Source organism: Pseudopipra pipra, chromosome 1 (assembly GCF_036250125.1).
Source record: "Pseudopipra pipra isolate bDixPip1 chromosome 1, bDixPip1.hap1, whole genome shotgun sequence".
In the NCBI taxonomy this organism is placed as follows: domain Eukaryota; kingdom Metazoa; phylum Chordata; class Aves; order Passeriformes; family Pipridae; genus Pseudopipra; species Pseudopipra pipra.
The window spans coordinates 118917881-118941901 of record NC_087549.1 but is presented as its reverse complement, the minus strand read 5'-3'; the positions used below and the strand labels follow the sequence as shown (position 1 = coordinate 118941901).

Here is a 24021-nt window from a genome sequence, read left to right as displayed (position 1 = left end):
GGGCTTTTTATTTTTTTGAGAAAATGTCCTCCCTGGGCAATATGAGACCCACTGGGTTCCGTTGTGGTAATGGAGAGCAAGCTGCCGAGTGGACTTTTCTGGAGATTTATGTCCTGCCATGGAGATACCCTTGTCTTTATAGACCAAACTAGAAAGAGGGAAGATGTGATGATATTTGAGGGTGCTTAATTATGTTGGTTATTTTTGGGATGCAGGTTTTAGGATTGATAGGACTCCTCACTAATTATAGCGATTTTACTCATGAAGGTAACTGTTTATCTGCTATGAGAAATCTCCAGAACACAGGACTCCACTGCTGCTATCATTAGAGCCTCATTGTCTGGACTAATCAGTGACCTGTGTGTGCTACTAGGTTGAAAATCCTCTCCCATCCACATCCAGCATACAGCGATATACTTCTGGCTTCAGTAAGTCAAGATAGCAACTTACTTGAAAATGATCAAAAGGGATCTTAAAAATCCATATTTTCTCTTAATGCTTTATACTGAACATGCTAACAGCAATGCTGTATTCCCCTGAGCCTCGATCTTGGAAAACACATTTGGGTTTAACTTTAAGCATTTGGTTAATCCTGATGACTTGATTTGGATTACTTAGTTCCTTAACATTCACCAGGAGCTTAGAGCACTTTGTGAGATGCAGACACATTAGTGGACAGATCACTAGGGCTCCTCACACTTTGTAGTGAAGACAAAAATGCTGCACAAAAGGACAGAATGGTTTCAGTAGCCTTTGTGGCCCATAGCTACACTGAATTAAAAGGAGTAGAAGATTTTACCCAGTGAAAAGGAATTATGCAATCACTTCACCAGTCCTATGTTTAATTTTCTATTTTAATCAGTGTAGTTGAGACAATTGTGTATTATCAATGAAAATAAGCCATAGTTTTTTGTGTTTGTTTTTTTTTCTTCTAACAGTGCTTAATTGCACATATAAATTAGACCAATGCTGTGGGGAGGTTGCTGGAGGGGTGGATACCCAGGGCAGAATACAGGATGCTCTAATATTGTCATTTAACTCAATAGCTAGGTATGCTCATGAAAGGATGAAGCCCTGTCTCTAGGGCAAACCATGAATCAAAGAGTGGTATAAGCTGACATTTCAACTTCTTCATCACTGTTCTAGTCTGCCATTTGGTCTATGGGATGTAGGACATGTGTAGCAAGCAGGGCAGCCACTGCAGGTTGTGTTTTTCTGCTGGCAAAAAAAGTGGGAAGGTGCTATATTTAGTAAGAATGAAAAGGGATTCTCTGTGTCGTCTGTGCTCCAGGGATTGGAGGCCTGCTCATGAGACCAGAAAAGCCAAAGGGTCTGGAAAAGGAATTACTAAATTAGCTTCCCACTCCTTGCAGGGTCAATTAAGGGAAGGGACCCGTGCAACAGGTGCTAATCCAATGCTGGGAATTGCACAGCCCTTCTGTGAGGGACTCCCATGCTACACGAGGCTTCTCTCACAAAGGTGATTGGGAGCTTTGAGCTAAGTACCTCAATCTAGTTAGGGGGAAAAAGGGTTCTTTTTTCATTTGAGTCTTTTCAGATTTAATGAGCTTTTCTGTCAGGTCTTATTTAGGCTTAGCAATACGACCTATAATAACTTAACACTGCCTAATAGGATGGCATATTGAGTGTGGATTGCTTATCGCTACATAATCGCAAGTTGCACTGATAGTAAAGAGTCATATTGTTAGCACAGCGCTTGGAGGGAGGAGAGGAAGACAAAATGCATAGTATTTGGGTGCATGTTTATAGCAAAGCTCGGTCTATACACACTGACAGTAGAATTAATTTCTCAATAACCTCACAGGCGGCACTGGTAACAAAGCCACAGATTCCTGAACTCCAAGAAAATAGGAAGCATAAATATTGCTAGTTGTTTGGAGAATTTGCTATTTATGAGCTTGGTTAAATAATGCGTATGTTTCAGGTTTTTCTGACAGTCTTTTTGTGAAAAGTGCACCTGTGAAGAGTGTCTTTCTTCTAATACAGCACCCTGCTGTTAGGGCACTGGTGAGGTGCTGGCAAACTGGACACGAATTTCATTTTACTCTCATATCAAGAGCCCCCTGGAGAGATATGTCTTAGGATATTAGTGTCTTCGGCAGCACAGCCATTAAAGCAAGCACATAGGGAATCACCCATCTGCACAGGCTTAAGGATAAGAACATTGCTGCAGAAGCTGATCTCCAGACTGATGTTGCTATTTAATGTGGCTTCTAGCAAACTGTGAATAAAACTCCTGGCTTGCAGATGACAAGTTACCATGCTAGACTTGCATGTTCTTTCAGGAAACCAAAGCAGACACAGCTGCAATCAGGCTGCATTAAGCCAGGCCTGCATGGAGTGCAATGACAGCAGGATTCTACTGACAGTGTCAGTGGGCATACAGACAGCTTTTGTTCCTATCACATATTCCTTATTCAGATTTCTTCCATTTCTTTATGAATCATAAATATTGGTGATTAAGGGCAATGCTCACTTTTCCAGGTTATGAAGGTACATAAACATATGGTGCTACTTCATTATGCAATGGGCTATGGCTCCCAGAGTGAGCGACCAGCAGACCCAGTCAGCTCAAACTTCTCCATGCAGAGCTCTTGGGATGGATGGCACTGGGGTGCCTGTGTTCCACTGACAACTTGAGGATTAGTGGCCCTGCAGCTGGGGCAGGGGAGCTATATTGGCAGAATAGCTGTGCTTTAGGAAATGGGAAACAGAGTCTGGGTTTGTGCTGCCAAATAAGCCCAAGACTCCTTGCCTTTGTTAGGGAATAACTCTTTGTCAAAACTGGAGTAATCACATTAAATCAGTGAAAAGACCAAAATCCTCTAAGACAGGTAATGATCAATTAAAGTAGTTTTTAGCATCATGAGTGCTTTTAAAAAATACCAAGAGCCTCAGACTTATAATTTGTAGCTGATTGGTCATTATTTGCATGTAATACAAGGGCTGACATTTTCAAATGTGACTAGTACTTTTAGCATCAACTGTTGTTTGCTCAAATTGAGAACTGATGCTTTTTAGAAACTGTTTTTAAGATTAGCTACTGATAACCAAGCTTCCTATCATTCAAACCAGGTACCTGGAAGGTAAGGTGTCTGAAATCACTGGTTGCTTTTAAACATCTTGGTTTTGGAGGAGAGACCACTGCTCAAAACAGTTAAGATCATATCAAAAGGAAATTCTTTTGATTATACAAGGGATAATTGGCAGCAGAAAGGAGAAATTCAACTTTCTGTCAATAAATTGATATCAACAGCAAGTCTCCATTTAGGTGGTACTTTTTTCTCTAGTACTCTGGCACAGTCAGCTCACTAAAGTAATTGCAAATAGAAATAATTTGGTTGGTGTCCTCACAACACAACACATTCAGGAGTAAGATTTTCCCTTCTTCACTCTAGCTTTAGGACAATGTCATCTCCCATCACCCTTTCAAAAGTGTGGACAGCTGAGGCAGGGATTACCTAAGAAAAGCAGAGTAAGGGAAGTAGAAGTAACTTCTGTGTGTGACAGCTATTTTCGTGTGTGTGATGCCTCCTGGCATTGTGGATGGGCAGCCTGCACTCAGTGCAAGTGTGAAGAGTCACCTTTGCAGGGCTTCATGCACAGCATCTGTGGTGCTATGCATGTCTATGGGAATCTCTAAGTTCTGTGAGGGGTCAAATACTGTTGTCCTTCATACCATGGTGAGCTAAGCCTCTCTCTCGGATCTCTTTCTCTATCTATCCTACACATGAAAAGCAAAGAAAGGCTGTGAAAGACACCATCACTAAGTGATTTAGGCTATGCTTTTGGTGAGTAACGGAGGAAATGGAAATCGTCCTTCATCAGCAAACTCTAGACCAGGACTCACCAGCTGCTTAGGATGATGGAGAGTCACTATCAAACTCATGCATAGAGATTCAGATTGAGGGAATAATTTGTGGAAACACTCCTGTGAAGAGGAAAGAGGCACTGTGTGTGAAATACATGCGTCTAAGTTTACACTAGAGTCCCCCTAAAATAAAGATTCGGAGAGGAGACGATTCTGAGATTCTCTCTAAGCTTTCCCGTGTATCAATGTGGAAACTTCTGCTGTTAAAAAGCTATAAGCATGACTCCTGCATGTTTGTTCTGATGTAGCTTGCATTCAGGGTGCCCTGCTCTGTTCTTTGTGATTGTAGTCTGTTCTATTCTTTGCCTAAATTTTTCTATGCGATCTGAATACTCCTATGGGGGTGATTCCAATTTTGGGCCGTATTCAGCAGCCAGCACAGAGCTGAAAATTATCACTGCAATGCAAACACCTGGCAAAGTGAGCTGAAGTGCACATCTAGTGTTGTGAAAACTCATTTTCAGGATATCGACGATCCTTGCAATCAAGGAATATTTTTGTCAATGGGGCCTTATTATATTGCTCTCTATGATGTAGTTGGGAAACTGGGATAGGGGGACTTCACATAACTTTTGATTGGACACCTGAATGAAGAAATAATTTGCTATTACAAACTGTACATGCAATTGAGTACAAGAAAATGATGCAGGAAACTTTGGGGTTTTTGACACATTTACTTGGCCTCAGAGACATCTCCTGTTTACATTTCCTATTCCATAGGCATTTGTAAAATTTCATTTTACTCTCTCAGATATTTGAGAGAATTCAGATTTAAGCTGAATATTAACAGAGGGAGATATTTGTCTATCCAATCTTTTTAGTATGGGCATAAGAAAATTTACTACGATTTACTACAAAGACCATGAAGAAGTTGTCTTCTAGTGATCCGCCAGTGTATTCTAGTACAAGTCTTGTGTGATGAGATGCAACAGAGGGATGACTCAATGACATAAAAATTCTCCTTTTTTCTACTGGAAAGGCTCCCCATTTGAAGAGAGCAGGCCCAGAGTATCACAGGAGCATATCTACGTAGATGCATATGTGTGCACTTTACATAGGTATGTTCCTTCTCATGCCATCAGTACTGCTACTGATATTATTGTTGCTTCTAGGCAAGTATAGCATGTGTTTAATCCTGCTCACCTCCAGAACATGTTCTGCACATTCCCTAATCAGCTTTCATACCTCTAGTAAGACAAGAGGGGATTTAAAAATTGCCTTTATTCTATAATCTGTGAAAAATTAAAAAATCTGTAAGCCATACACCTACAAAAGTTCATGTGAGAAGCAGAAAGAAAATAATAGCATACTCATTTATTTATCATTGAAGAGTAATTTTTAAAAATCTGTTTAAATGGTATGATATAGGTAGCCTGAAAAGACTCTAAAAAAATATTGGAGGGATGGAGGACCATCCAGGAGAGAATGGGAAGGAGTCTAGAAACAAGTCTGGGTCTGACAAGCATGGGAAGTGTCCCTTCCTTTGCACTGTAGAAAAGGTGAAATGTGGAAAAGATGGGAATGGAGAATAAGAATGAATAGAGGAGCCTGATGCATACATATGTGGAGATCATAGAAGACTTGAACATGTTGGGCTGGAAGGATTCATGGTAAAATGTTTCATTTGTGAAGAATATATGCAGTTTGCAGTATCAGCATGGGATTGCTTATTGAAGTAATTCTCAGCTGTATATGTCAGGCATCACACTACCTTCAATATTTTCTTTATACAGGTGACTGTTCCTTCAGCTGGGAAGAAGAACCACATATAGTCAGTAGTGGCTCATCAAACACCTGGAATCACAGTGATACGGTTAGTTGTTTCTCTCTTGTTCTATGTCCTGTACAGAAAGGTTAAGAAAATTGCATGAAATGATAGTGAACCTCTACAACACATTGGTGTACATTACATGTGGCAATGCCATCTCCCCATGTTAACATTGCCATCTCCCATACTGACAGGAAGAAGGAAACTGTCCATGAGCAACTAATGGTGTTGCAGAGGTTCCCTCAATAAGAAGCTCGCAGAGGAACCTTCCTGCCTTTCCTTGAATCCTTACTGTTAGGGCACTCCAGCTGGCGCCAGCAATGGTTTAACTCACTACTCTTGACTTCATTCCCTGGGAAGTCATAATGATTTATTATTACAGTAGTACCTAATACAGCTTGGGGTTTTGTTTACTAGTCTGGAAAGGCGAGTATGTAGTAAGGGAAAGGGTGGATTTTCAGCTGACTGGCTATGCTGTACTGGTTCTCCACATGAGCTGGTCTACCCAGTACTGGATGAGACTATTTCATCTCATACCTAATGTAAAAAGTCGTTTCACTGCACTTGAGGCATCTGGCTGAGGGATGCTAAATGTCTCTCTGAATATCAGGTCAAAGTCTCAGCTCCACACTAACCTTTCTTCCATGGCAGTGTCCTAGAAGGCTTGGATTTGACCAACCTCAGAATAATGTAGTACTCCAAAAAATACTTTGTATTTTTCTGAGGAGATTTTAGGGTTTAAATGCTGACCATATCTTCTTAATATTTGAGATTTCTCCTAATGTTAGAAAGGTTATTTTGTAAAGAATATGGTGGTCATTGCAAGCTTTACGGAATAATGAAATAAGAGGCCAATGAAGCTGTGTGAGAGAGGGGAATAGAAGAGGTGAACCAATTATTCTCCTACCAGCCACAAAAAGTCTGTTTATATATGAGTTATGTAACCCAAGCTGACACTTCACTAGGCAATACTTCAGCTGGAAATTATGAACACCTTTCCCACCTCACCACACATGCTATTTATCAAGTCCAGGAATACAAAAATACAACTTTGAGGATAGGTATAAAGAGTTTTTAAGAGCAAGGTTGAGAATCTGTGTTGATATTGAACTCACAGGTAGTTTAAAGATGGCTCTTCTGGCCTGAACAAATGTGAGAGTGATGTGTCAGGACGAAAATGAAGACTAAAAATGGCAAAGCAGAGTTTTTAGGTAGAGGTGTTGGTTAACTATACTTACATAGTCTTTGTGTTGCAAACCAGTAAATGTCTTAGTAGCTACATAAATCAAATGCTTCATTCAGCAGAATTTCCCCTGAACAGGCTCTAAAGGACTGTGCATTGTAGGGGAAGAAAATGAGGTCTGGAAGGAACAAGTCTGTTCCCCCACTGCTCACCAGTGATATGCCAAAAGTTACACAGGGATGCTGGGGTTCTGCAAGGGCTGGCAGGCCAAGGGGCTGTGCCCTGGGCTGGCTGAGCCACCAGCCAATGGAGGGAGGTATGGCTGGGCAGGGGCTGTGGCCTGGCAGTCTCTGGGCTGAGCTCAAATGGGGCCCTGGGTGTATGGGAACACAAAAAACATCACTCCATACATCCCCCCGCCTTCTTATTCCTCAGGCTTTTATACACTGAACATAATGTTAAATGGCATGGAATATCCCCTGGGTCAGTTGGGGTCAGCTGTCCTGGCTTGTGTCCCCTCCAATTTCTTATGCACCCCCAGCCCCCTCGCTGTGAGTGGGGTGGGGAGCAGAGAAGGCCTTGGCTCTGTGTAAACACTGCTTAGCTGTAACAAAACCATCTTTGTATTATCAACCCTGTTTCCAGGACAAATCCAAATCATAGCCCCATACCAGCTACTGGGAAGAAAACTAACTCTATCCCAGTCCAAATCAGCACAGTATCACAAAGCAAAGAAAGGAGACGCTGTTCAATTACAGCTCCTTCTCTCCTCTCACATTTGTACCTTCAGAGTCACAAAGTATGTTCTAAAATTAAAAGAATGATAAACAAATATGCTGTTGAGGTGCAAATGGCAATATTATTTCAATATCGTATTCAGGCTTCAGGTTTATTAGCATTGGTTATTAAAGCTAAGTGTTAAGTAATTATGTGTATAACTATAATTTTTATTATTAGTATCTTTTGCCAGATAGGAGAGTTTTCTCCTCAGGAGCCAATCCAGTGAAATGGCCAAAGGGGCTGTAGCTTTCCCATTTAACTCCATCAGACCTCCCTTGCATCAGAACTTACTATTTTCTCCATCCATGCTGTAAAATGAGGTTGTGTTTACATCTTTGACTTTATTTTTAAAACACTTTGATGAATTTCAGTATTTTTTCTTGCTGATGATAGCAGTAGCCTGAAAAACCTGTGCCTTGTGCTGCCTGGTGTGACCGCTGGAGCAGGCTGTATATACAGGTAGAAAGGATATTTTTCTTTCTTTTAGATGAGGAATCTGTGGGGATTAACATAATTGTAAATTAATCTGTTCTGTGGACAGATTATTGTCTAATTTGACGTTTGTGAAGTTCTGACTCTAATTTACAACCCTTGAATTTTCAAGGAGGTTTGGTTTTGAGCAAATGCAAAGTTCATTGTGAAATTTGACTACCAAACTACCCAAGGCTTTCACGCAACATCAGTGGTTGACCAGATCAACTGAAAATTTCTCTCAAGCAGCACTTGGTTTCAGGGAAAGTTCACATATCTGTCTATTGTGCTGAGGTTCTGAATTATAATTGGAGATTTGCAGTATTCTGATTTTATTGTCTTTAAACAATGTTGTATTTAGGCTAACTTGGGTGTGTTTCTGTGTCCGATGTAAAAAAAGATCAAAACAACCGTTCTAGATTTACAACAGAGATTAGAGTAATATGTGGTTTCTACAGAAGTCTCTGTCTTCTGATGTCAAACCTGTGAAATAGGCTAAGTTATTTTTTTTCATTTTTCTTATGTCTTCTTATCATTACATCCCAACCAACATAGCTAAGTCGTCAGTAGTTCAGGCATAAACTAAACCACATAGAATTTATATGATTTTGGGTCAAGGGATAATTTTATTATAGAGTTGCAAATAAATCCCCTATTCACTGACATCTAGACTAGTGTTTTGGTGTTGAGGCTCTCATGGGACTGGGATAGGGAGGGAAGTCAAAGCCTCTGGGCTTCGCAGAAAGGGCCACACCCCACTTATATCCGTGAGCTATACAAGCACCTTCTCTACACGGGAAATTAAATCTTCATTGACAAAAACTGTTGAGAAAATAAAATATTGATCTTGCTTGTGAGACTTTTATGTTAGTCAATTAAATTAGTACAATACCTTTCCTACTAGTAAAATAAGAGTGCCATTACTATATGGAAATATAATGTTCCATAATATTTTTATTGTGAGACAGGGGATACCTCTTACAGCACTCAGAAGTACAGTTTATACATGACTATAAAGTTAGTTGTGATCCATAAACAGCAGATATAGATCTCAGATATAGCTTTGGAAATCAGTTTAAAGGAAAGTGCCTTATTGTCTTTGCAATATCATATCAAAGTAGCATCATTTTAACAGAAATCATAATCTCTTCTAATTTTTTTATATTGAAAGACAATGAGACATCATTCTAATATTTAAATTGGAATATGAGTCTGACAATATTTTTGCTACTGCATTTTCTAAAATTAAAAACCCTTTCAAAACTAATAATGATCCAGAATCCATGTCTACTGCAGCTAGACACATAAATGTACAAATATGGGCATACAAGAATGGCTAGTGAAACATAAGGGACCTAATACAATGAGATTTGTGTGGGAGAACTGTTTTGTGATGTGCCTGTTTCTTTACCAGATGATGAGATGTGAACATCACTTGGCAGGTGCAAATGGCAGATGTGGCCCCCTTTTTTTTCAGCAGAATAGATCTTTCTTTCTCCAAAATCTGTACTTTCTTGGAAGTACCTGTAGTATCTGGTGTGTATGTGAGTCTATAAATAAGCAATCTAGGCATCCAGCCGTGGACACTTACTTATGGGTATGTATCCCACCCACTTTTTTTTAAAGGCAAACCTTTGGTGAGAAAATCTATTGCATAATATAGACAAGAAGCTACTCCATCTTGTATATGTTACTTGTAACAGGGAACATACTTAACAAATAATAAAGAATTTTCATTTTAAAGTATTTGGTAACATTGTATGTGAAATGTGGAATCCTAACCATCTTCTTACTGCTACTCATCTCCACCCATGTGTGTCCCCCCACAATTGTCCCAAATGTGCCTTAGTAGGGAAAACAGCATATTAGTCTACTGAGAGACGAATAGCAGCTGCTGTTATGATCAGAGAGTTCATAATATCATTTAATAAAACAACTGTTCAGATGTTCCACTAATGAGTAGGAGAGAATATCCTATACAGCTACTTTCCATATAGCTGACCAGTCAGCATTCACTCTCAACCTTTCTGCTCATTCAAAACATCATTAATAGTACTTTCCTCTGAGGCTGGGCCTTTTACCTGAAAACTATGTCTTCGTTTTGGAGCAGCTCTATCAGTTTCAGACTTTGGCTTTGACCATTCCTTTACCACGAAAGAACCCTGTGCCTTTGAGCAGCATTAGAGGTTCTTCACTACAGAACTGTCACCCTTAACAGGGCTTAAGGGACAGAGCATAAGGACTGATGTATTTTTCAATGATGGGGCAATCTCTAAAGCTGATATTTAAGCTGCCATTATGGAACCACTCCCCAGGTTAGTTTTAAAGACAGATTTTATCCTTGCAGAATGAAATCAAGAAACTCTGGTTTCAACAGGTGTAAGCTGGGTTGCAGAAGCATGTTTTTTTAAAAAATTGATTATGCCCTTGATCTCCCCCAGTGCATGGGATTTCTTAAAAAAATTTAATTCTTCCTATTTTTTGTTATTTTCAAAAATAAACTATTTATATTGGGGCAAAGGTTTTATTATGAAAATTGATGCAATTTGATAACACATTAGAGAAGGAGGAAACATTTGTAATTATAGCAGTTAAAGCACTGAGTGCATAGCAGACTAAGATCCAGAAAGTGAAAGGCATATCTCTCTAGTAATGGCATGTATAAATAGCCCACAAACAGCATGTAGTTTTGGTCTGTTATGATGTGTTATTGTCCAATGTGTATAGCTGTTGTGTGCTAAGTGAGTTTATTTAGTCTGTGGTCATACTCCTCTCCGTCAATCTGTGAGCTGTGGACTATTTTTCTTGAGGGGCTAATCTCAGGGAACGACTCACCTCTCTGAAACTGTCACATTCCATAAACCTTTAAATAAATAATAAATAGAAGTGAACTTTTTTATTATATATTGCTTTAAATGACATTTTAATTTTTCAACTTTTAAGTCATCCAATACTATCTTTCACCAGTTTTGGACAAGACCTATGTGATGATACCCTTGATAGTAGCAAAAAATGCATGCAGATATATATATAAGGGTATTAAATCAACAATCAGTAATTTAGAAAGAGTTGTTTTGTTCTAAGAAAAACTACAGAAGGAGTAAGATATGGCAAGTCTCATATATATCTTACATCATTCTTCACATCATCTGTGAACTTGACCCATGAGCATTATCTCAGACATCTAAGTTACTGTATTACGAAAGTATTTTTCCACAGTTGAAACACTAAATAATGCACAAAAGGCTTATTTTCAAATACTGCAGTGTAGCTGCATCAAGGATGGATTCAGAAGTATTTATAGTTTCCATACTACTGAATTTTTTCTTAAAATGAGAACTCAAAGTAAGAAATACCTATTTACAAATTATTTTCATGCATGCTAGTTCAGTAACTGGCACAGTGTACAAGCAGACAGCCTTTACCAGTTGTACTATCTTTCTGGCTTTGCATAGTCAGAAGTAGTTTGTGTTCTTTGCTTTGAATTAATCCTTTTATTTAGTACTGTGCAATTTCATCTCTTTCATTTGTAAAGCTCAAGCTGTTTGGCTTTCTTGCCTTGCAACTCATATGTGTTTTAGTGACATCTTTCATTTCTTACTTCCAGCCTAGAAGCGAGAGCTGCATTAAGATCTAGTTTGGTTAACTTAAAGATGACAATAATCTCCTAAGAGTAAAAGGAGCAGAATTTAATTTTCTGTAGTTTTTTTTTCTTTCCCAGTGAAAAGCAAGACATTCTTCCCTTTCTTTTCAGTTATGACTCACTTCTCCAGATTTTGTTTTGATCTGAGTAATTAGCGTTTTTTTGTCTTTTATTCTTTATTTTTAGCAGCCACAGTCTATCTCCCACTTAGTTGCTGACATAAAAATATTAGCAGAAAGATGTTGCTTCGGAGGGTACAGAAAATCCATTCATAAAAATCTCAATGAGGATTAAGTGGGATTCATCCAGGAAAGATCAAGGGTTGAAAAAGATTGTTATTAAACATGTTTATAGAGTACTTTAAGAATACAGCATATTCCCTGTTCCAGTAAGCTCACAGTTCGGGGTGGGGGGTGGGGGGAAGAGAGATGCACTGGGTGTTGAGGAGAAAAAGGAAGAAGATTCCTCAAAGGAAGGAGTTGAGGGAGGAGTGAGAAGTTATTTGGAGTATAAGAAATGTGCGATGGTGCTGCACACAGAAGGGGACACGATGTCAGGAATGAGAGGAGGCGACTAAAGAGCTGAGGGAGCCTTTAACAGACCTCATCACAGTGTTGGCCCGTTTCTTTGCAAGTGAGACAAGGCGTGGAGGAGGCTCGAGACGCGCTTCTAGCTCTCTGTTTCCTTAGGAGCTGTGAAGTCTTATGAAAACCTGTTTCCTTTGTAGTTGCCTTGTGTAAAAATCCCAAATAAAATTAATATGAAATGGGATATTGGTAGAAAAGATTGAACACCTCTATTTTTATGAAAAGGACATGTACTCCACGGCTAGACTTAATACTAATGATATCTCATAGGCACTACCTGTTGGGGTAAAAAACAGGATTTTGTAAATTTGTGCACAGACAGAAATGATTCTCTGCTTAGCCCATGAGAGTTGCAAAGCCAAAGTTAAGTTAACCCAGTGCCATAGTCCTTGCATAGGGTTAGGATCCAGGAAACTAATAAGGAAGAAATCCCACCTTCACTCAGTGACAAGTGAGGTCTCACTGGGTTCCCATTTCTGCTGTTTGCAGGACTGTTGTGCTCAAAACGTGAGGACCAGGTTGTTTAACAAGTTCAACTGCTGGATATTAGGCAATTAGGAGCACAAAACCCACAGAATCTTCATGTGGTGTTGCAAGATTTTAACAGCCAGCAGTTGTTTATCATCTCTTCCCTGGTCCTTCAGGTTTTCTTCAGTGGGCACTGAGGCTCGTCAGCCATCTATGCATTAGCAGATTGGTCTAGGCCATGTGACAGAGTTGGCAACCCCCTTTTCTCTGGTTAGGAGTTCCTCTGGGGGTAAGAGTGGCAGAACAGCTGCCTTGCTCACAACTACCCCCTCCATTTTCTGGCTGCATCCAGAACAGCTACAAGTGTACATCCATACCTATAGAGAAGCTGAAAACAGAATCCACTAGCACAAAGTATATAGAGTTCATATGTAAATGTCTGGAATAATTACCCTATTTTCTTTAAGGACTACAACCAAAAGGATTTTTTTTTTTTGCATGTGACCATCATGTCTAAAAACACAAGCGTTCTGGATAATGAGTCAATATCTAATTAAGGACATCACCAAACTACACTTATTTCTCAGACTTAGTATCTTCCCACTGGGAATATTCACTAATCTCTCACTGATTAATTACTGTAAAGACTTATGCTTCTGGATAATTATAAGATGTGTGATAATGGATCAGACCTTTAATCCATTAAATCTGGTATCTTGCTTCTGACTCTGACCAATAGCTAATGCATCTCAGAAAGGTGAATAACTCCATGCTGCAAATACTCTATTGTGGAAGGTGGAAGAAGGAGCCCTTCCTCACCTCACTGGGTAATTGCTTTGAAGTATGAGATATAATTACCATTATCTTAGTCCATGTAACTATGTGTCATAAAATGATGAGTACTTAGTGTGTGGCAGACTGAAAATAGAAGGATCTGAAATAACCTCTGTTGGGTAATAAAACGAGTATGTCTAAGAAAATGTGGTTAGCCATACCAAAACCTTGGAATCCTTTACTCAGAATCGAATCTCAAGATTGCATTTAAGATCTATTTTTTAATGTTGGAAAGAAATATATTTCTGCAAAAGCCACAGCATGTTTTAAGAGTTTAAGATACTTCAAAATGACTTTCCATTCTGTTACCTACAGTGTGGCTGCATATTTGCTGTAGGGAATCGTCTCAAGGAAAACTCATAGGTGTATGTGCTGCTGCCTGCTGGCTTGAGAGGCAGCAGTGTACAAGACTTCATGGGATATCCTAGGAGGGCTGCAGTAAGGAGCTGGTGGCTTTTCATGGCATCTCTGCAAGGGTCAACTTCAAGGGCCTTGTCTTTCGTGTTGGCCTCAGAGAATGTTTTTGATAAAAGCCCTTTTGATATAAAGGAAGATTCTTTGCCTTCACAGAGCTGTCATTCAATATGGTTTTGTTCTGTTAAGCAGATTTAAGCACACTTTTCTTCAAAACTGGAGCCTCAGCCTGTGGCAACTGAGTACACATGATTGCAGTATCCTCCATGGCTTGATGGTGCTTTATGGAAAGAAACAATAGGGTGCATTAAAGCAGCTTCTCTAAAGTACAAGAATACTGTTTGAGGTATTATTTGGCTCAAGCTTGAAGAAAAAATGAAAGTCCTCTGGGTACAGTAGAAGTTAATATATTTTTGTTTAATACCTTAATTGATGATGTATAGAGGCAGAGTCTTATTCTGACAGAAGGAGTATCAGCTCTGCCCTCGTATATTTCTTATCTGCAAGACTCATAAATGCAAAACAAGTGGTGGCCAATCTCGGCCCATACGACTGGCACACCTGCAGTGGGAACTGTGTGTTGGATCCTGATGTTCTATCCCTGTTGTTTGATTTCGATGAGGACTTTTTTTCTGGAAAGAACCGATTTAAACCAATGCTTTCCTTGCAAAGTAGATTTTGGATACAGATCTAGGTTCTGATTTCACATAGACTTCATGTGATGGTAACTCTCTTGAATTAAGTGCCCTTACTCCTGGTTTACACAGACATAACTGAGGGCAGAATCAGATCTTACATGTTAACCCATATAGGTGACTCTCTAACCAACTGGCATACAGTAGGTACCATTAAAATCTTGACATTTACTGCACATAGTAGTTAAATTTACTGTGCTATTTGCAGTATTCCCAAGTCTAAGAGTAGGAAATCCTTTAAATACTGCAGTAAAAGTGAATCCCATGGTGTGATAAATGTCAGGATTTAAAGGAACACAATTTTGTAGTTGTTTTCTTCTTTTTTTATCACTATGTTCAATTTATTTTTTTTTTTTAATTGTAGTGGTAATTATTTTGTGCAGAATCTCTCCTGATCTGAGACTGGCTGAAACCTGCATTGGTAGGATATTTCCTTAAAATATTCTTTGTCTAGAGACCTCTTTTTTCCAGAGTGCATGTCACATAAAGGGAACTTGAGCTTGCTTTAAGATGCCTGTGAGCATCCCTGCTTGATCCACCTACTTTCTTCTTGGTTACACCCTTCCATGGGGCGTGGAGGGGCTATGAGAGTTGATCCACTGATTCTCCATCTCTCAGGGCTTCCCACAGGTGGAGAATGTAGCAGGGAGATGGTGACATTGGCTTTCCAGTGCCTTTGTTAGCAGAACCTAGTCCACAGTATTTTCACAGATGAACACAGCAGCAATTTTCCCTCCCTCGAAATGACAGAAATTAAGAAGAGTGTTGGATGAGATTTTAAGCAAAATATGCACTTCTGTAATGATATCAGACCAGATTTAACAAACTACTTAGGTTCTTAGAGACAGATGATTTTGTAAATCTGTCTGATTCAAACAAACTTTGACCCTTCAGTCTCAATATACATTTAGATGGTTTTGTAATTCCTACCAAATAATTAGTTGCATCTTTAGATGCCAAAAGATCTTCTATAAAAGTGATCTGTGAGTTAGTTTATGAGCAAATTTAGGCCTTTCCTATGGAAGCATGGATTAATTTTTGTGGCTAAGTAGCATTCGTATAAAATACAGCGATAATTTTGAACAGTAGCAGGACTCTTGCTCACCTCTCCTCCCCTTACACCTCTTTTATTTTTACTCACTCCCAACATAAAAGGACCTGGTTTAGGACTGGGAGACCTGCAAGAACAGCAGAAAATCTGTGAAAACTTTGGGGCAATTCAGTGCTGCAGAATCACCTGTGCCCATTTGTCCTATCCAAAACAATATCCACTTTAGTTATTCTAAGGAAGGAAAGAGAAACAAAGAATTATGGTGAAAGAATGGGAGGAAATAAGAATTATTGCCCTGGCTTAAGTGGACAGTCTATTTTTGGAGAAGGGTTAATAGTGTACTGCCAGTGGATTGGTTCCTCTCCATGCACAACAACTGTTGGGGATGTCCTCTCAAATCTGGCTACTGCCTGGCTAGCTGACATGTGATACAAAGCAGGAAATATGAGTGTGCCAGGCATATATAACTGTATGTGTGTCACTCCTGGTCCATCTGCAGAGTAATACTGCACCTGCCAGTTGCTTTAGCTGGCTGCAGGGAGGAGGAAAGGAAGAGAGAATATGTAATATCAGACAGGGAAAGCCCACTGTATTCTCATTTTTCTTTTGTTGCTCTGCTCTAGTTTCCATTCTTTTTACAACCTAATTAAACAAATACCAAGTTTTTTTGTCCCAGAATTGGGTTTTCTTGGGACTGGGTACTTTTGGGCTACTGCTGCAGTATAAACAACTTGGTTTGGTTTTTTTTTCATGAACAAAGCTGTCAGTGTATGCAGGTATGTACATCTCTGGGTATCATATATCTTGACTTTGAACCCCATTTTTACACATGGGGGATTATATTAATAATTTGGAACCTTTTCCACAAAAAATACAAATTGCCTATAAAGCAATACATTTCCTTACTGCTCATCAATCATTTTTCTTCTGCAAAAATTTCCAGCTCCCATTAAGAGCCTTAAATCATAAAACCTAACTGCTCCTGAATAAATAAAATTTGGAACTTGATATGGATGACCTACTATTTCATCCTGTAAGTGATAGAGGACTGAGCCTGGGGATGGAATAAACCAACATCAGTTGACATAAAGGATGCTCCATCCTAAGGATAGAGAGCAAAATCTTCATCCCAAGCATATTCGGAATTTATGAGTATTCTTGGACTGGATTTTTTTGGCTTTCCCAGCACTCATACTGTCTCTCAGTGGGAGAAGAAACTTTGTGTGTTTTCTTCATCCAAATTAAAAAAAACCACGTGTTATTGCCTCAGGGCCTCTCCATTGACTCTAAGAAACTCCTGTGTTTCTCCATTTCCACTTTTTCTTCCTACTGCAATCTCAGCATCTCATCACTTCCCTACAAAAAAAATCCACATTTCTGTAGTCCATCATTGGTTTTCTGGAAATAGCAACCAGAGCTAAATTTCTGCATCCTTGGTAAGACTTAGGTTTAGTTCTCTCTAGTAAAAAGAGTGTGTCCTTCTATTTCAGACTGGATTTATTGCATAGAGCCCCCAGGCCTCCTTTTTCTAGTATATCTGTAGGTATTTGGCTTCTGTGGTCATGTACAGGAAATTAGTGTGCTGGGGGAACATTAAATGTCAATACACTTACGTTCATGGCAATCCCCTCCTTGTTGTCTCTTCATAATGGATTTATTGATTCAAACTTTCTCTGTCATCACAGACACAATGTACGTGCACACCATGCCAGGCTGCGCTGCACAGCACAACAATCAGACATATGATATCCAAGTTTGTGATGGTGATGGTGAAATGGTGACAGGTCAGGATTACCACTTCTGTTGCCAGGGTGTCAGGTTGTGTTGATTCATGAGGCAGCTGTTAGAAGGTGTTCACATTAATAATGTGAGCTGTGAAAACAATGTGTGGTGATGTTAAAAGCTACTTCTCAAAGAGCTTTTTGGGTATTACAAATGATACATCACAAGCCTAAATAATATAGATAATTTCTACATATTTTATTATCAGTGTGAAAAAAATGTAATTATAACAGGATTTTAAAGTGCCAGGTGGCTTTTATTGTCTATCAGGTATTTTACTTCTGCTCCATCTCATGCTCATCCTAAGTATATTTACTCAACACCTCTGACTTCAAACAGGCAAGCTCTTTTATCAGACTTCACATAATATTCTTCTCACAGTGGTGGATGTCATCATCATTTTCTCTTGACATTGTTTTCACCATGTTTTCTTAATTCCATTACACTCCCATGTTTCTGTTCCTTTCGGTGCCTCCTGCACACACATGTTTTGCCTGAATAGGAGCAGAATACTGTTGTATGTAGCAAAAAAAAGTAGATATATAGCTACCCTACTGTGACCCAGTCCTTTCTCAGCCTGTTTCTTGTGATTTGCCTCTAGTATTCGATATTCAATTTGAATTACAAGTCCTTTGGGGCACAGAGCACGTTTTTGCAGTGTTCTTCGAGGCATCAAGTTATTTTGAGAGGCAGTAGATAAAGTGCAAGCATGTCTGTAGACACCAGTACCCAGATCTGTTTTAGGATGAGAAAGTAACTCCTTAGCAACTGAAGAAGTGCTTCCTCAAAATAACAACTAGGAAGTCCAATTATTTGCATTAAGTAGTATATTTTTGATGGGACACCATAAGATGTAAAGCACTCCGTAGCAGAAGTAAAGATGGTAGAATCTGTCCTTAAATAAATGAAAAATGGAGTTCCAAAATGACAGCAGACTGGTTCAGCCAAAGGTCAACTCATCTGTGAGTTAGAAGGAATTAATGTTCTAAGCACCAGCAAAGCAATGAGGCTTATCAAACAATGCTATTTTCCATCAAGAAAAAACATCATGGCACCCTCTGTTTTCTACTTTCATACATTTCCATTTTAAAAAAAGGGAAACAGTAAACAAATACATTAACTTCTGGAATTATGAGACCCTTTCTGCTTATTTCTCTACAGGCATTATTTTAAAATACACAAGAGAAAGCCAAAGAAGTGAAATTCTAGTGAAACTCTACCTCCATTGTGGCCACAGACATCCTGACTTTACCCCTCTCCTTTCTCCCCATATTCCTCAGAGACCATTTGCAGCAAGGTCTGGTTCCGTTTTACTTTCCAGATACCCTAAACTGGTGTTGAAGACACTCTAATGCCAAAAGCCCACCATCTCATGAGATCTGCTAATCTTTCATTAGCCACCTCCTTCCCTCTCTTCTTCCCCCTGTCCCTTCTTCATCACCAACACCAATTTCGTTTTCATGCTGTTATTGAGCTCTGGACATTGGTACAAGGCGTTGATACTGACGGGGTGTTGGTGTTCAGCTGCCTTCCTTTTACCCTGCACTATATAAATACATGTTGATGCCCAAACATATATATGTTGGATCTGAAGAGTGCTGAAAGCCCAGCACTCTCTTGACCATGATGACAGTGATGACAGCCCAGTGGTTCTCAGGGATCTGGCTTATGACAAGTTTCTTTAAATCAGACAAGATCTTAAGTGCCTGTCATAAGTCATTCATCCTTCAAGTAGTTCCATTTCCTTCATCTGAACTCTTTACAGACTTATCCATCTGCTTTTACTGTGGTGAAAAACCACTGTAAGAACTAGGTCTACAAGAAGGTGTGTGGGTTAGTTGCCCTACCATTAGAGGAGAAATATCACCTGTTCTATATAAAACACCATTTCTCAAAGATACTCCCTACTAATCACATAACCGCTGGGCCCCTGTCAAATCTCAAGGGGAGTTTGACAGAATAAGGTGGAAATGGAAAATTTAGATAAGTAGAACTGCAGCTTTCAGAAGCTTGTTGTTCTATTGCTGCTTTCTGACCTTGCAGATCTTAATCACCGTGGCAGTGGAATTGGTGTTTTCATAAGCTGAGCAAACACAACCAGCCGCTTGTCTTCTCATACCCATGAATTCTTGCATCCATCCTTTGCTTTCGAAGGTGAAGCCATTGCGCTTTGGTCAAAGAGATCTGGGAGCAAGGCATTTCTAAAAGGCTATGTGCTATACCAAGCATGTATTTTTAAGTCAAATCATAAGTAAATAATCAAGTTTTGATTCAGTGGCTGAGTTGCAAAACCAGGAGTAAAAATCTATTTCCAGTTGACCAGATGCAGAATTTCCTCCCTTTTTGTCGATATAAATGGGAAAATGAAAAATGCCTCATTTTAATTCAAAATTAATTTCTCTTTATTTTGTGTATTTTTGATCTTTTAGAACCCTCATTTGCTAAATTTCGAAGTAAAATGTTCCAAGACAGAATTGCACAATATTCCTTTTTAAAACAGTGTATCTTAAAAGCTTTAACTTCATAATCTTTTTTTAAGTCTTTCTATAAGTGAAACTATTCATTGAATTTAAATTAAATATGTGGGTAGTTGTGGTCAACCTCAAACTGTGTATTTGGTGGCTAAACTGTTCCCAGGGGAAAGTGCTCCACCTTAGTTACAATATCTAATTTCTTCTTTAGCATCACCTTTGGCAGAAGTGGAGAAATATTAGAATTTTGATTCTATTTATTCCCATCGATGCAAGAGCATTCCTCTCCTTTTCCTTTAAGAAAAAGGTATTTTCTCTAACCAATGTGTTCTTAAACTAATGGTTTGAGAATAATCTGCTCATATAGTGAATCATCTGTCTTGTCTATATATTCATTTTTCTCCTCACTGATAACCTCCATAGAAATCTGGCTTTCTTCTGCGTATCAGGAACGTATAGGGATGTTTCCCTAACTTCCTTTCTCCAGCTTGCTGCAAGCTGTAATATGCAGGTTTCTCTCTTCGCATTTTCTTATTTTCCTTTGTAGACTGCTCTTGTTAGTTTTAATTACAGCAGTGGAGGACAGTATGCTAAAGAGCTCCCCAAGGTGGTGGCACTAATGGTCACATGTCCCCCCTGAGTGACAGCATCCGTTCTGGTTGCAGTACTACAAAGACATGGGGGCAATTCTTGTATGGATTGGTAAACGGAATTTATGTGAGAAGATAAATTAGCAGGCATCTGCATTTCCTATTTGAATAGGCTATGTGTGACTCAGTAAGCCTTTTGTTCAGTGGGCTAAAACATGGCATGCAACTCCTCATCAGCATTGAAATTTTAAAGCATATTAAATTACTATAGCATATTTTTGAGGGGCGTAAAGAAAAAAATATAGTGGATTTAGCACTGTGCCTTTCCAACCATCAACCCAAATACTGAAACAAAAACCTAAGAAAATAAGAGTAGAAAAAACATGAATGGTTTGTATATAGAAAGAACCTAAGACACATGTGAAATTATATTTTTGATAGTGTTTTTATTACAGTGTCAGTGCACACTATGCGTATATACATAAGCTACAGATTCCCATTGCTGTTTTTGAGACTTGTATAAAGCATACTCAGACTTACATCCCAGGATGTAACTTTTGGAGGTGTTTTTACGCCAATCTTTGCCAAAATTCAGCACGTGATTTTTAGTTTACACTCACTGTTGTATTTGCTAGCATTTTTGTGAAGAACACTAGGCTATGGGTACTGTGCACTGTTAACATACGTTAGCTGTGCCTTGTGGCAGTATTCAATCAGATGAATAAATGGAACAGTATGTCAATACACAGTATGATTGCAATTCAGAATCATATGGAAAAGTTGGTGTTGTAACATCTGCATAGGCACTGTCATAAAGTCAAAGAAAAAAGTAATAATGCCTTTCTTGTTTCCTTGGACCAAATACAGATAAAACAACCATGATCTAACATTGAAGGCATTTTTAAAAATATTTTTAATTGTTTTTGAAAAATAATTCTAATTAACAACAAAAGGGAACTGAAATTGGAATGTGGCAGTTAACATAGTGCATGCCAAGTCTTTGAGTGAGACAGTCTTTATTTACTTAGTCTACAAGAAATAGATTATAACATTCACCTCTCTAATGAAGTCATGAGCATGTTTTTTGGATACTATCAAATACTGCTGCTATCTGTTACTTCTATTACTGATGCTAATAGCGATTATTATTGCAGAAGGAATAATGGTATATTTATGATACCTGGTGACATCAAAGGAAGAATTATTTTTCTTTTGAGGGTCTCTAAAGAACCAAGTTCTGTGCCAAGGAGAAAACAAAGTATCTATATCAAGATCTATTAAGAACAAAGATCAGAATTTTCCATGTTGTCCAATTCTGCAATACTCTCGCTTCCTTACAACGCCAAAAGTAGGGAGGGAGGAGGGTAGGGCAGGAACAATACATCAACAGTTCTCTCAATGTTTAAAAATTCACAGCACCTCTGCTACACCAGAATATTATGTGACAATAATGTTAGGCCTCTGATTTATACCCACAGATGCAGGGAAATTCCAAATTAAGGCTGTCATACTCCCCTTGCTGCAGATCCTCTGTTGGTACAACTTTATGTAGCACCTCTGAATTCGATGGAGAGATGCCAGCTGACATCAGCTGAGGATCTGGCCCACTGCAGTGCAGAGGCCTTAGCTCTGTTTAAATCCTATCCACGGTTACTGGTAACACAGTTGCTCCATACTTTACAACTCACAGGTGTAAAACACACACAGAAAGGTCATAAATTTGGAAACTCACTATTAAAAAGCCTCCTGGTTATGAGTGGATTTTTAAAATGTTCCCTTTGTTTTGTCTCCAAAAGATGTAGACCGGTGGAAAAATATGCAAACACTATGCCTTTAAAACACCAAATGCAAGTGAGTTTTAATAACCTATCAGGATCTTAGTCCATCATAACATTTAATCTGCATTACATCTCACTTCCTAATCGCTACTTTCATTCCAATTGTGAGCAGGGAGGGTGGGGGAGAGATGAGAATTTCAGATAAGTGCCAGTAAAACAAGTTTGCTCTACAGCTGGCAAGCGTTGTGCACACGTTAACAGTGCCTTATGGCAGTATTCAATCAAATGATTCTATAAACTAAAAATAATCACCCTAATACTAATACCTATTATTCTTCATTGTTACTGGTCGCTATGGTGCTGCATCTGACTATGAAGAATTCACCGCCATTATTACCCTCAGTGTCTCTCTCTCTCTGAAATGTGATCTAATTGCAGAATCCACACCTGTTCGACAGTTCAATAGAAGCCTGCTTTTGATGGAAGCAGACTTTCAAGCACACACACACACACGCTCATACACAGGCACACGTGCGCACACAGGCACACACTCGCACACAAATGTGTGCACGCACGGACACACACACCAATTCACGTAAGACTTCAGCTGGAGGAAAAATAGAGTGTGAGTTGATCAGAAAATAATATTGCGAGGAGTAAAAAGAAAAAAAAAAAGCTTGTGTTTTGTGGTCATTGGAAGATTGCTGATGGGTGCATAAATAAAGCATGCTGGAACATCTGTTCTTTGTTGTGCATTCAGCTTTTTAATGTCTTCAAAGAGCAGCACTGACGCATCACTGACTACCACTCCTCATTCAAGCAACATTTTACCAGAAAATAATAAACCTTCCTGGTGGGGTGCAAGGAGCCAAGGCATTTGGGCAATGCCATTAATTTGGAAATATCTCTTTTTCTGGGATTTTTAAATATCTCTCCCTTTGAACGGTGTTCAAATTTTGGGATCCAGCCTGGAGTCCCTATCAGCCTGAGCAGTAAATCAGTCTGAATATTACACTCAAGCCTTTTCTTTCTGTTAAAAAGAGGAAAAAAAAAGAAAAAAGGAAAGGAGAAGGCTAGTGTCAAGTTGAAGTGTATACACAATTTCCCTCTCCTCTTAATTCTATTAATGTTAAAAATTCTGTCCAGAGGGATTCTTTTTTTCCTTAAGTTGCAGTATTTATTTATACTGGTAAAATTCAGTGGCAGTGAGGACCCCTGACAGTTTAACAATATTGGCTGGTTATTTTGATACACTGTGCTAGGCAGCAAAAGATTAAAACCAGAGCATCCTAGGCTGAGAGAAACCAGCTTGAATTCTAAAATAAAATTTTAGCAGCATGGATTTCTCTTGCCATAGGCTATGAGGCTACTATGAATTTCAGATGCATCTCCAGAGCTGTCAATGAGGTGGAAAGATAGGATTGGCATTACAAAGATTTGTTGCAATGTGATTCAATGTAATTGCAATCTAAGGTATAGCAACACTAAATTGCAGCTGAGAAAGGGCTGTTTATGCATGTACTGTATAGGAACAGGCATTTGCCCTATCATTCTAGGACCACAAGAAGATTTTATTTTTTTTACTATTTTCTTTATACTCTGCTCTTTCTTTCT

General features: G+C 38.9%; 1 long non-coding RNA gene across 1 annotated transcript in view; it reads left to right on the top strand.

Annotated features, from left to right (window-relative positions):
- LOC135423337 (uncharacterized) overlaps positions 1 to 24021 on the top strand; it is a 41067-nt gene that overhangs the window by 1934 nt on the left and 15112 nt on the right. The window contains exon 2 of the long non-coding RNA XR_010434779.1: positions 5626 to 5705. This is a non-coding gene — a long non-coding RNA (uncharacterized LOC135423337). The remainder of the gene's footprint in view (positions 1 to 5625; positions 5706 to 24021) is intronic.